Raw genomic sequence first — 14,573 nt, 5'->3', positions numbered from 1 at the left:
TAAAAACGCTGGTCAGGGATCCCTGGGTGGCGCAGCGGTTTAGCGCCTGCCTTTGGCCCAGGGCGCAATCCTGGAGACCCGGGATCGAATCCCACATCAGGCTCCCGGTGCATGGAGCCTGCTTCTCCCTCTGCCTGTGTCTCTGCCTCTCTCTCTCTCTCTCTGTGACTATCATAAAAAAATAAAAATTAAAAAAAAAAAAAAAAAAACGCTGGTCAGATTTCTGCATGGCATTTACACACTAATCATGATGGCTGTCTTCCTATTAGGACCTCTTGTGCCCGCTGCCAGGAGTCAATCCAGATGGCAGTGCAGAATTGTTTCCTTTGCTGCATTTTGTGGACTTGGTGACCAGGCTTTCTGTCTACAGTGTGTGCTTGGCGGTCTGTGATAGACGCACACGGAAGAGTGCGCGGTCTTCTCTGGGAACTGTGAGCCTGAGGCTGGGCTAAGTTGAGCCAGAGGATGTTAAAATGAGAGTGTACACAGTGTCGTGTAGATCATGTTGTACCAAGGATGGATTGTAGCTCTGAGGTCTCGTGTAAACAGCTGTCAATGTACTGTGTAAGTTTTGGGACTGGGAATATGTAGTTACATTTTCCATTAAACTCTGGTAGTGATGCTGTTATTTTTGTGTTCTCTTATTCTTGTTAGATTAATTCATGTTTCTAGTATTTACTTAAAGATGGCATTTGATTTCCACAAAAAGTTTGGGAAATATTGTTAGGAAATTCTTGTACTCAAAGGTGGTTCTTAGGCGGGAATTCAAGGAATGCCAACGAAAGGAATATGCCTTAAGCCACCTGTGATTCTATCCAGACTTTGTATGTACTTACAGCAAAAAACAAACATCCTTTCTCTCATAAATAATTTAAATGCAGTTTTTGTAGACAAATTCATTCATGACTTTATTTTTAGCAAAATGAGATGTGACAACACTAAAGTCATAGCTGAACTAAATTCTAGTTTCCCCAGGAAGTGAATATAAAAGTATGCAATAACGATTTTTAAGAAGGAAATTTAAAGACTTTTAAAGTATTTTTGCAGTTCCTTGATCTTCTACCCCCAGTCATTTAATGGGAAGTAAAATAGTTTTTTTTTTTAAATGTGCAAATTAGGTATATATATATGTTTTTTTTTTTATATATGTTTTAAATAACTCCTGTATTATAGGAGATCCACATTCCTCTCTGTTGTAATTAGGTCTTACTGTTTTCCCCTAGGATCAGATTTTGAATGTGTTCAGTTATTGCTGCTTTTTTTTTTTAAGATTTTATTTATTTATTCATGAGAAACACAGAGAGGCAGAGATGCAAGCAGAGGGAGAAGCAGGCTCCATGCAGGGAGCCTGATGTGGAACTCGATTCCTGGACCAGGGATCGTGCCCTAAGCCAAAAGCAGATGTTCAACCTCTGAGCCACCCAGGCATCCCATCAGTTGTTGCTGTTAATTATCTTTCCATCTGTTGGTGATGTTTAATTTTCTTGTTTTTAGTAAACAATCTTATTATCCAAAAGATGCATGGAAAGACTGCATCCCAGAAGAGTAATAGTCAGTATTAAAATGGCTTTATTTAATTAACCAAAAGTTTTTTTTTCTAAAAGATTATCTTTCTAGGAAGTTAAAAAAATATTCTCTAGAGTACCTTCTATTTTTAATGGATTGAAGGCTGCAATACAGGTAATTTTTTAGATTTCTCTAGAAAACTAGGTAATGTTTTTTTTCTTTTTTTAAATTTTCTAATTTTCCCATTTTTAATTTTTAATTTTTTTTGAAAGATTTTATTCATGAGAGAGAGAGAGAGACAGACAGAGACATAAGCAGAGGGAGAAGTGGCTAGCAGTCTAGCTAGCATCAATGTTGGGGGCAAAAATACTTGCTGTTGGCTTCATCTCCCCTCTTAGGGACAGGGTCATTAACCATTTGTACAGAAGGTGTCCTGATTCTTCCACCTAGTGGCTTTTGCAGGCATTGATGGTGGTTGCCTGAGTACTTTGTATCAGAATTGCAGAACCAGTGATGATCTAGATGATTCTGCACCTTCAGTGCTTTTTTTTGCTGGAGCTTTCTTGATTGTTATAACTATTTGGGTATCCTGAAACAGCACATACAGAAAATGTAGGATAAATATGTAATTCTTGTATTTACTAGTTTCAGATTAGTTTGTTGGCTAAGTGGCCCCTTAGCTAACAAACTCCAGTGGTGACTGATACAACTGAGAATTGTTTTTAGTATCGTAAGTGCGTAGATTTCAAGATGACCTATATATGTGTGTGTGTGTATACATGCACGTATATGTTAATTTACTGCAGTCATTCTTTTTGATGGTCAGATCGCCCTTTGTAGATGTCTTCTATGGTCTTTGGAAATGGCTCCAGTAATTTTTTATAGTTTTCTTGTTTATGGACACTATAAAGTAATTCCAGGCTCATTTCGTACCCTTGTTGCCATAGACCTGAAATCAGCCATCCCTCTAAGGAGTCTTGATTCCTTTTAGTGGGAAATGGTAGTTTGGGACTATAATCTGGATTCTGTGATAGGTAATGCTGAGATGTTATTGCTTCCAGGCTTTTTTAGAGTACAGAGATAGGAAGTATGTATTTTTTTAGAAAGAGAAAATAAGTCATGAGTTTATCTTAGTACTTCCAACTTAAATTTTAGATTAAAATTGTTTATTTTTTTGATTTTATGTATCTCATTTCTCTTTTGCTTACAGTCTTGATTCTTAACACTAGCCTGTTCATGTCATTGCTTTGTCATTCGTGTGTGTGAAACTTGTGTGTCATTTTAGAATAATGGTGCCAAGACCTGTGAACACATTAGGACATGGCTTCTCTGCTTTATCTTGGTTTCATTTATATTATTATTAAAAACAGTGTTAGGTTTCCTTATAGCTCTTGTATTCCATAGGTCGTATCACACTTGGTATGTGCAGTCCAATTACATCTCCTCTCTGAAGTTATACCAACACTTTGAAGGTTAGGCTTATTTCACTATTGTTTTTGTAGGTGAGGGAGTATTGGGAGCTCACAAACACAACTGGTGGGAGTATCCACTTTGGATAGTGGTTGGCAGCACTTACTAAAGTGGAACATGCACCCTGACCTAGTGGTTCCATTTCAGGTGGATACACAGCAGAAATGTATGCACATGTGTACCAGGAAATGAGTGATTTATAATAGCCTCAAACTGGAAATAGCCTGCCGTTTGAGCATAGAACGAATAGAGAATTGTGGTACATTCATGTGATGAAGTACTAGGAAGCTCCATACCACAGCATGGATGCTTTTCACAACATACTTTTTGAAAAATGGCTAAGCCCCAAAGAGAACATGTGATTTTCTTGTAAATTAAAAAAAAAAGTGTGCTTTTGAATTTCCATATTTTAATGTCTTTGTGTGTACATTTCTCAGTGTGGCTCACCTTGACCACTTTATTTAATGCTGGTACCTGCATTTCCCTATGTGCATACTTCTTATCCCTCCTACCCTGCTAAACTTAGTAATTTTTATTTTTATTTTTATTTTTTTAGTAATTTTTAAAATAACAAATTGCTTGACAACATACTGTATAATTTAGTTATTTTTGATTTTATTATTGTCTACCCTGATAGAATGTAAACTACATGAGGGCAGAAAAAAATTGTGTATGTGTCTGTGTGAGAGAGGGAGATAGAGAGTTAGTGGCAGGTGGTTGAATATTGGTATCTTGAAACCAAATACCATGGGTGTATTTATTTATACCATAGAAATCAGCAGATGCCACAAATCGGGGCTTCTCCATTCACTCCCCGCAGATCCAGTTGTTAAGTACTTACCAGTGTGTCCTGGTGTATATCTCTATCTTTGTACATACACTAAGGTATTCATGGTATCTGAATAGTGCCTGGCATATAAAAGGTGCTCACTAAGTTCTTAGGTGAATTTTATCATTGCAATTTTGAGGTGCGAATGGCAGAGACTCACACCAGCTAAAGTGAAAAAAGGAATATATCATTTTATATAATTTGGGATGTATTTAACAAATAAAAGCTACCAGCTGGTATCTGGAAATAAGTCTCTAGGAAGTCAATGAAGAAGAAGAAGTAACACCAGTAAATTCTAAAGGAACTGTAACTGCTGTGGAAAATAAATGATGTCTAATAATTCTTTGATCTGGCCTTGTTTAAAATGACAAGAAATTGAAAATCAACTCCTTATCCCCACACAAGCCCCACACCCATTGGTAGTCAATTCCTTGTTATTCCAAGCCCCAGGCAGCCATTGATCTGACTTACAGATTTGCCTGTTGTGCACATTGCATATAATTGGAATCATACATGCAGTACGTGGTCTCTTGTGTCCAGCATCTTGCTCAGGGTCCCATCCATGTTGTGGCAGGTGTTGGCACCATTGCTTTTTATTGTGGATGATGCGTGGCAGTAAATATGCTGCGTTTGCCTCTAGGTGCCCAGCCTGCCAAACCTTGTCTTGTTGCTGTGGCCGCTGTGTGTGTTCTGTGTGTGTGCAGAGCCTGGGTTCCCAGCCTCTGTCTCGTCCCCCGAATTGACAAATATATGGCAAAGGTGAAAGCAGCCATGCAAGCCCAGCCCAGCTTCTGGGCTCTTCATCCTTCGAAGCTCTCACAGCTTCTCCCGTTCCCACTGCCTCAGCGGCTCTCTGATGAGTGTGTTTCTGTGCTTTTCACAGGTTCCTGCTGCCAGGTGTTGCATTCTTCCTGGATTCAGAAATCTCACCTCTCTTTTTTTCATTTTGGTTTAGAGATTAATTTCTTGGTTTAAAAGAAGAGGGAAGGAGGAATCTGTTAATAAATAAGTCAGCCATTTACAAATGGTCTTGTCCTGCCGAGGTTTGTGTGGCTTGTGGAGTTGAGGTGTTGCTGCTGTCAGGCCCTTTGGACTAGAGTAAGAAGGAAAGAATGTTATGATTTTTGCCATGTCATAGGACACGGCGATATCCAGAATCAAGTATTTATTTTGCTAACAGATTTTTAGGGCTTGCCTCCTTTATTTAAATTCAGACATTTATAAATCAAGGAGTTTGCTGGTCCATTGGAAAAAATTCATTGTAACTCTTTGAAGTAAGACGGATAAGGCTCTAACAGGAATTACTGTGGTTCTGGTCCTTGAAAAAGAAGCGTTAAATATCCTTTTTGTCCTCAGAAGAGAACTTCTAAAATTGAGTGATTGTATTTAACATGCTTTGGGCAGAAATGTTTCTAGTTTTACAAACTAGGGGATAAGGCCTGGGTGTGGGGAGCCTTGGGGTTGAGGTGGATGGAGCCCCTGGGAGAGAGTGGAATGTGGGGAGGGCCAGGATTTTGGTGAGGCATTCGTGGGGCCACTGAAAACCTCAGTAATCAAGTAATAGCTTGATGCAGTGTTTTCTTTGTTTTTTGTTTTGTTTTGTTTTAAACATTAACGCAAAAAAAAAAATCCACAATGAAGAAGATACCAAAATTTTAAATAAAGTTAGGGTCAGTATTACTCATTTTCCTTTAGTAGCCTTGTGTGCTAATGTGCAGCATTGCTCCTTATTCTGTCTTTATTTCTGCATAGAGTTTAATTTCCTCTTTTTTTTTTTAATTTCCTCTTATTTTTATTATTTTCTTAAGGTTAAAAACATAGACAATTGATGTTTTTACCTTTTAAATATAAGCACTTGAAATTTGAAATGTCCCTCTAAACACTCTCAGCTGTGTTCTAAAGATTTTGATGTTCTAGTTTTATTATCACTGTGTTCTGAACATTTTCTCATTGCTTTTTTGATTTGTTATTTGATGCATGTGTTACTTAGAAAGGATTGCTTTCTTGGGAAATATTGGGGACTTCACTAGATACTGTTTCTTTAAAATAGTTACTTTTTATGTATGCTTATTATTTTGAACAGAAATACACATGGCACAAAATTCAAATTGGTGGGCAGGGGATCCTGAACCTCCCCTCTGTAACCTGATTTTCTTCCTGCTGAATTCTCTGTAGGGAAGAGTCATTGTTCATAATTCTGTAAATGTCTGTGGGTGATGTGTGCATATACCAGGAAGCTCATATGTGCATGTATTTTTCCTTTGCAATGAAATACCACAGTCTACATAATCTTCTATACTTTTTTATTTTTAAAAATATATATCTTGGAGTGCCTGGGTGGCTCATTTAAGCGTCTGACTCTTGATTTTGGTCATGATCTCAGGGCCATGAGATGGAGCCCTGCATAGGGCTCCACTCTGATCATAGAGCCTGCTTGGAATTCTCTCTTCCTCTGCCTTCCACCTCCCAGCTCGTAAGTGCTCTTGCGTCCTCTCAAAAAACCCTTTGAGATACATATATAAAATGTATAGATTTTGAAAATTTTTGCATTTTAGGAATGGGAGTTAACATTATTCTTTTATACTATGTGGGCTTTTTTCACTAATGAGTGTTTTCCATTGTCAGTGAAAAATTTTTGGCAAATACCTTTTCCCAGACTTTATTTGCTCATTTCTCTTTTACTAGCATGTAGGCCATTCCTAGTTTTTCAGTATTGTAATAAACTTATGACTCATGTAAGCCTCAAACTGCCTTAAACCTTCAAGGGGATTATTAGAGGTTTCTTATACCAGTCTGGCAGGAGCTGGACTTGTGGGTGCAGTGACTTAAGTGCTTGTCTTTTCGTGGGCCCTGAACTCCTTAGGGGCCAGAACTCTGTCCCTATTTTTGCAGATCCCCAGTGCTTAATTCACTGTGTCAATAGTGAATTGGAGTGAACAGTGAACAGGAGATGCAGAATAGTGCACTAGTCATGCTGTACTCTCAAAGCCCTTTATACTTATAATACTTAATTCTCATGACAGCTGTGGAAAGTGAGTGCTGTTTTGAACTTTCACTGATGGGAAAACCAAGTTCTACAGAGAAGTTTTTTAAAAAGTGCCCAGGATCATATATCTAGTATATGGCCAGGTGGGGATTCAGGGAATACTTGACAGTAAGCTTGGGTGGATGGCATCAGGCTCTCAGGCTGAGGGTGGTGGAAAGATGAATTGATTTGAGCTTTGGAGTCTCATGAGGCTTTGATTTTACAAAGTCCTATCGTAACCCCAAGTCCTTTATCCTCTCTCAGTCTCAGCTCTCTCTTTCTTGAAAATAGTGTTGCTAACCTTAAAAATAAAACTGCTAGTTATTTTATCAGCAAAAATGAGTTTATTCAGTAACAGCAAAAAATTAGAAACCCTGACAAGCAAGCTAGGATAGAACTGTAGACAGAACAAAGGAGAGGACTGCTCTTTTATAGAGGAAAGGGGGTAGTTGGGAGGGAAGAGGATCCTTCCCTCTGCCGGGTAGTAAAGCACTAACTTATTTGCCTGTGGGGTGCATCTCTCCGTTGTTGGGCCTGCAGTTGAGGAGGAGAGGTAGGACTGAGGGCACCCCTGCTGGCCTGCAGACTCCATTCTAAGTGAGGGCTCCTTTTATCAGTCTTCACAATGTGTTGGTGATTATCTCAGAGTTCATAACGGGGTTAACTTTTTAAAAAAGCCACATGAAGCTCCCTTGAAGTATTGGACTAGATCATGTCCTCACTCAAGGATTGGTGATTGTCTTTGCCCTTTCCCACCTCTTGTTCTTAACATGTAGAGGCTTTTCCCTCATCTACAAAAGTAGACACGATTCTATTCGTGTTTGTTGTAAAATAAATGAGAGACACTCCTTTAAAGTGGTTTTAACATTCTTTAAACATTTTTTATTGTGATAAAAAACACATAACATATTTGATCATTTTAACCATTTTTAAGTGTACAGTTCAGCAGTGTTACATTTATTCATGTTATTGGGAAACAGATCTCTAGAACTTTTTAATCTTGCGCATCTGAAACTCTGTCCCCATTGTTTGTTTCCTTCCTTCCTTCCTTTCAGATTTTATTTATTCATGACAGAGTGGAAGAGGGCAGAGAGAGAGAGAGAGAGAAGCAGCCTCCCCGAGGAGCAGGGAGCCCAATGTGGGAGTTGATTCCAAGACCCCAGGATCATGACCTGAGCCAAAGGCAGCTGATTAACTGACTGAGCCACCCAGGCACACCTTTCCCCATTGTTCCCTGAGGTGATAGCACCATGGGTCACACCATTTTACATTCCCACCCATGGTGCACAAGGGTTCCAGCTTCTTGACATCCTGGCCAACACTTGTTATTTCCTGTTTTTCATTTAAAAAAAAAAAGGTAATCATCCTGATAGGTGTGGGGTTAGTTTTTAACATTTTTTGATGATAAAAAGTTTTAGGGAGAATTGGAAAAATAACTCTATAAATTAAAGGCTAAATTGGAATAATATCTGCTGATACCAGTGTGACAAAACCAAAAGCATAGAAGAGGGCCATTGACAAAGAAAACCCACCACTGTGTAGCTGTTTGAGAAGAGAAACCAAAAATAAAAAATAAAAAATAAATAAAAAAAGAGAAGAGAAACCATCTTCTTCAGGGCTCTACTTAGCATACGGCTAGAGGAAGGACCGGACGCGTACGATGCTGCTGATACTTCTGAAAATGGGCAGTGTATGTGGTAGAAGGGACCCATTTGCCAGCAGGGCCCAGTGCTGCCCTTGGGCCTTCCCGTGTAGCTGTGTGGGTGTCACTGCTCAGCCTGACTGCCCTTGAGCCATGGCAGGTTCTCTCTGCCGCAGTCCTTCAAACAGAGCACTTTGCTGCTCGATCCATCAAGTGAATGATCACACTGTAGGTAAACTAGATTTCCCCAGTGAAAAAGAGTCTATGATGACAAAATGATAAAAGTAAGTTGGCTGTGTATATGCATGTTCAGTAAAATAGGAGTTGGAAAGTTTATTCAATTGGTGTTAACATTAAAATAAATAACTACTTGATTATCTTTCGATATTTATTATTTGGTTAATATAAGCCAAAAAAACCCCCACTCTGTTTTATAACACATATGGTTGGGTTGACAATTTTGGTGATTTTTTTGCCCAAGTTCTGTGTTACCATGCCTCTACTAGTATATTTGGAAAACTCAAGTTACATCTTCTTTCAGATTTCAGGAGCCTTTTTTTTCTCTTTTAAATTTGGTGGCAAGTAACCTCCCACTGTTTCCCTCCCCTCCCCTCCCCTCCCCTCCCCTCCCCTCCCCTCCCCTCCCCTCCCCTCCCCTCCCTCCCTCCCTCCCTCCCTCCCTCCCTCCCTTCCTTCCTTCCTTCCTTCCTTCCTTCCTTCCTTCCTTCCTTGATTTCATTCATTCATTCATTCATTCATGAGAGACAAAGAGAGAGAAGCAGAGACACAGGCAGAGGGAGAGGCAGGCTCCCTGATGTGGGACTTGATCCCAGGAAGCTGGGATCATGACTTGAGCCAAAGGCAGATGCTCAACCACTGAGCCATCAAACCGTGCCCTCCCAACAGTTTCTAAACCTAGATAATTTAGCTTTCATCTCCTCTGTGGCAAAATACATGTGAAATGTCTGTGTGGTGAAAATACTCCAGTTGAGTATTAACTGAATTGAGGATAAGTTCACAGTTTTCTGCCTCTTTAGAGTTGCGGTTTCTCTTCTATTTTATACATCTTGTATTTTATAGATTTCATGCTTAATTCATTGTTATGTTTATTACTTGGTGATTGTGATACATCTTCCCGGTCCCACCTACATGTCCAGCAGGTACACTGATGGCTAGTTATCCATCCACGGCCGGGGTCGGGATCACAGACTCCAGAGGACTGTCATGGGAGCCACAGAATTTGGTGAATCAGAGTGTTGTATGGGGATGAGAGCAGCCTGTCTGTCTCATATTCTTTGTGTGGTTCAGGCATCCTTTATAGGCCTTTGTAGGCTGAGTGAGGCCTGTTTCCGGGTTCTCTGGAAATCTTTGCAGCCTCCGGAGGTGGTGTCATTACAGGTGGTGGCTAGGGTGTGTGCACTGGCAGGTGTCCCAGTTCTGGTGCCAGTTCTGCCACCGACCAGTTAGCTATGACATCAAGCATGTTGCTTCATTTCTCGGTTCCTCAGTGTGCCTTTTTGTCACGTGTGGCTTGTGAAGTCTTTGGTCTTTGGAATTATTCATTGTGAAGGGGCACCTGGTTGGATCAGAGGTTGAGCATGTACCTTCAGCTCAGGTTGTGATCCTGGGGCCCTGAGATTGAATCCACATTAGGCTCCCTGTGGGGGAGCCTGCTTCTCCCTCTACCTATGTCTCTGCGTCTCTCATGAATAAATTAAAAAAAAAATCTTAAAAAAAAAAAGGAAAAAGAAAATAGGTGAAGTTCTACAGTAGTTAATGAAGGAGCACACTCTGGAGTCTGACTGCCCAAGTGTGATATCCAGCTTTGCTATGCAGGAGGTCTGTGAACTCAGACAAGTTGCTCAGCTCTCCATGTTTCTGTTTGTCACCTGTTACACGGGGGTCATAGAATCTACCTCATGAAGTTGTTTATTAATACCTGAGTCCATATTTTTAAAGTATTTAGGATGGGGCTTGGCACAGAGTGAGCACTGACTTAGTATCCCCATTATATCGGTATCATAGTCTCATTGTTACTAGTATTGCTGTTATGCTACTTGATGACTGGCATGTAGTCAGTACTCAGGTGATAGGTATTGCCATTGTCCTTGGACAGATGAACAGACAAATTCAGGATGGTGAAATGAGTCTTTCCTTGTCTCACAGGACTGGGGTTCCTGTGTATCTTCCAGATGCAAATGTAGTGCCTTCCTCAGCTTCCCCAGAGTTCCTTCAGAGTAACAGAAGGAGGAGGTATAGTAATTGTTAGACACTTTGCAAGGACAGCAAGTAACATCATCACCTTTTGGAGTATGTTGTATTTTGAGACCTATTATTTATTTGTCTTCAGAACATGATTCTATCCTTATCACTACATTTCTTTTGTCTTTATCAAGTCTTAATTTATGTTGATAGATTAAGATTTTTAGAAAAGTTATTTCTGTTTTCTGGTGGAAACAGTGAAGCACATAGAAGTGATAATTCTGTGAGTCTTAATAGAATTAAATTTAGGATAGGATACCCAGCTTTTGGAAGTTAGGGTGTGTTGTAATGACCAGCTGCTAATTGGAGCCACCGTAGTATAACAGTGTTGATTTTATTTAAATCTGTAATTCTTGATTAACACAAACAGACATAAAAGAAGAGAGGTAAAAAACACATAAAACACATAAGAGAGGTAAATTTTGAATTCTGTATGTATAATATGAGTTACGGTTTTCTTTCACATTCTTCCTGTTAACTGACTTGACAGCATTTACCATGGCTTTATTCTTCTAATTACTGCCCTTAAGTATTACTTAACGCCAATGAATAAAACTGTATAGCTGTATTAGAAGTGTGAGAATCAGACTTGCATTTGTGTGATCTGCTTTTGGTGACATTTATATTTGGCTTCTTTCTTTGTAGTCCTTTCCAGTGACTTTCTCACCTACAGCCAGGTTTCTTTAGGGAAGTCGTATTAGCTGCACAGTATATGAAGGGTTTTGGAATTCCTTTTTCTGCTTCCTGATCCTGCTCATCATCACCTTGTTTGCTAGACTTCTAAGGACTTCTTTCTAGTCTCACACAATATTTTCGTTTTGTTCTACAGAAATTTGCAATGGAAGTTCTCATAGGAGTACCAGAATACAATTGTGTGACTTATTTTTCACGTGGGATGGGGAGAGGCAGTCCACATGGGTTTCCTAGATTTTATGTCAGTTTTTCTTTCTCCATTTTTTAATATTCTTTTTATATGTCTTGAAACTATATATTCATATAGTTTACTTCACATATTCAGTGAATACTTAATCAGGCCCCTGTGCTGAGTGGAGTTTCAGAGGTAAAGCAGTGCCTGAGATTGAGGCAGGCCATGCCATCAGTGAGCTTAGCACCGAGTCCTGACATCTAGAACATCTAGATGCCTTTTCTGTGGTCGTGGCCTCTAAAAGAGAATAGAAATTCCCTCTGCCATCTCCTTGTTACCTGTAGGTTGTATATTCTGGATGTGCAGAATCTGGCCTGTACCTCTTACCAGTTCAATAATAAGGCCTGTAAGATGATATATGTAAAATAGACCAGATTCCTTCCTACCATGGTGATTGGATTGTGGTGGGGGCAGCCTGACAATAAACATACTGTGTAAGTCAGTCACATGGTATTGAGAAGATGTAAGTGCCATGGGAAGTGAAGCAGGGAAAGAGCATGGGACAGGCCTGGTGTGGGCAGAGGACAGCAGGGAGGTCAGTGTGTTGAAGCCCAGGAAACCGGAACCAGGCCACAGTGAGACAGAGGGTGTAGGTGGGAGGGGAGCCACATGCACAGGGCCTCACGGACAGGGCTGAGTACCTAAGCACTGGTCCTGGCAGAGTTGGGGAACTGTGGTGAGCTTTAGCAGAGGAGTGAAATGGTGTGTGATTGGCATCATGAAAGGGCTGGTGTGGCAGCTGGTTGGGAACAGAGTGTAGGGTGGTGGGGCCGGTGGGGGCACCTACACTGTCCGGATTTTTTTTAAAGGCAAGGATGTTGGGTTTTGCTAATGGATTGCTTTGAGGAAAGAGACAGACCGGAGTCCAGGATGGCTATGGATTGAGGTCCAAGAAAATAGTAGCATCTTTCTTGTAAATTTTAATTAGGAGTTTACCTGTGAAATAGGACTTCCCTGGATTGCTCTTAATTATTACTGATACTATAGAATTTTCTAAAGAGACCATAGAACTTTTTAATGAATGACAGCCTTTATGTTAGCTTGTAGAGTTTCTTATTCAGAGCACATAAAGGGACTGCTCATCTTTTCACTTGCCCCACCATTAACTGTAGGCCTTTCCTGCTCTTTTCAGGAATTGGGAATCTAAGAGCATAATTGGTTTTTCCTGTTTAGCTGGAAGAAAACAGGAGTGATGCTGTCCAGAGTGGCTAGTCCTCGTGTAATCTCTCAGCGGTTTGACCTTAGGCCTGTGCCCCACCACCTGAACTGCACTCTCCTCTTTGGTACTTGTGGGGAATGAACTGCTTTGTTGGGGTTGTGTCAAGAGTGAAGGGTGATGGTTTTTCTCTTTGAGAGTGCTGAGCACAGTAGCTTTTCCTTTGCTTGGCACAGACCCTTCCTCTTCTGCCTGTCTGTTCTTCTCAGCAGCCTGATTGCTTCTCGGCTCTTGCGTGGCTGCTGCTTCCAGTGGGGCTCTGCTTGGTGGCCTGGAGGGGTCTTTGCTTCTTGGATCTTGTCATCTTTTCTACCGTCAGGACTTTGCACATGAGGAAGTGATACTTGGATATTGAGATAAACAGAAAGCTTGGTGGGGTGGGAGAGAAAGCTGCCACCCACTGGTTACTCTGCAGTTAGAGACTTGACTTTTCCTCTCCCTTGTCTGTCCTCTCCTCCCCTCCTGTACTGCGTGGAGGCTCCAGGCACTGCCACCACTTGCTTGCACCAACCCCTGTCTCTTCTGTGCAGGTGGTGCTGGGACATCTATTCAGTCTGGCTCAAAAACCCTTTCTGGGTGTGTGTGTATACGTAAAGACCCCTGGCTTCTTGGGTGACAGGTGGGCTCAGTGAAGCAGTGTCACTTCCTAGATATTTGACTCCATCTTTAATGCATCTTTAAAAGATGTGACAGCCCTGTTTTTGCTTAGAAGACGTGAAAATTGGGTGTGACCAATATTTGGTATGTAGAATATTGTTGGCAGCTAGTAAAGGTAGCTTCTGTTTTTTAACTTTAGAGTCCTAAGTTCCAAGAGAGACTCATTGTTTGCTTGTGTTGTTGATACATCTATTATTTGAAGGTTCAAATTAAACCGCAAGCCGTTCTCAGGGGCCTGTGTCAGACACCGGACTTGCTTGTGGGATGTGCTTGGATTTCTCCTAAGATGGCCTTTTTGTCCTGAGGGTCCTCAGTAATGGTGATCTATCCGCTTGTTTCTTCTGTTTCTTTCCTAGCTTGCTCGCCTGTGTTTTTCTGGAGCCTCTTTTCTTCCCAGTGTTGTCTGGGGTCAGAGTTCTCTCTGGTGAATGATATGTTTTCACCAGGGGCATCCAAGAGGTTATTCGAGCTCTGACTGCTATTAGGAGGCTGAATGTAACGCCTGGAGACAAATCCATCATCGAGAGTAGCGTATCAGAAATGAAACTAGCTGTCCTGGGGCATCACGGGACACAGATAGGCCTCTTGTTCCCCTAGCCTTTTTCAGCTCTTGTTTTCACAAGTTGGTGAATTCATAAAGTCTCGGTCATGTTCACAGTTAAGTAGAGGAGTTGATTTTTTTTCTTAGTGTATGGGATTTACTACTAACAGAATTACCCACATAATAGGATAGCTGAACTGGGTAGAGCTTGAATGTGTATTCCGTGTACTCAGACAACAGAGGCTGTAGGAGCCCAGTTTATTACTGTCTTACTGCCAAAGTGGAAGTGTTTAAATAGCTAAATTTTAGAGATGACGGTGACTATCTCTCAGTTTGAATGGAAAAAGTGTAACTAGCTCTGCATTTTTTTAAAAAGTTAACTACTACAGATTGTTAGAGTGTTTTTTCTGTCCTTCAGTATAGGTTTAGTACTCACTTGTGTTTTCAAATTAAGAAATCAGGTATCTCGGATTCCTCAGTATCCCTAAGCTAATTTTAAT

The 14,573-nt window shown here is 40.6% G+C and overlaps 1 protein-coding gene across 13 annotated transcripts in view; it reads left to right on the top strand.

The window, feature by feature from the left end:
* Positions 1–14,573, top strand: part of PTK2 (protein tyrosine kinase 2) — a 266,181-nt gene that overhangs the window by 40,506 nt on the left and 211,102 nt on the right. The gene's annotated exons all lie outside the window — the stretch shown is intronic.

The sequence above is a fragment of the Canis lupus genome, chromosome 13, assembly GCF_011100685.1.
Source record: "Canis lupus familiaris isolate Mischka breed German Shepherd chromosome 13, alternate assembly UU_Cfam_GSD_1.0, whole genome shotgun sequence".
Taxonomy (NCBI): Eukaryota; Metazoa; Chordata; class Mammalia; order Carnivora; family Canidae; genus Canis; species Canis lupus.
Note: the sequence above shows the minus strand (reverse complement) of the source record. Positions and strands in the feature narration are given on the sequence as shown.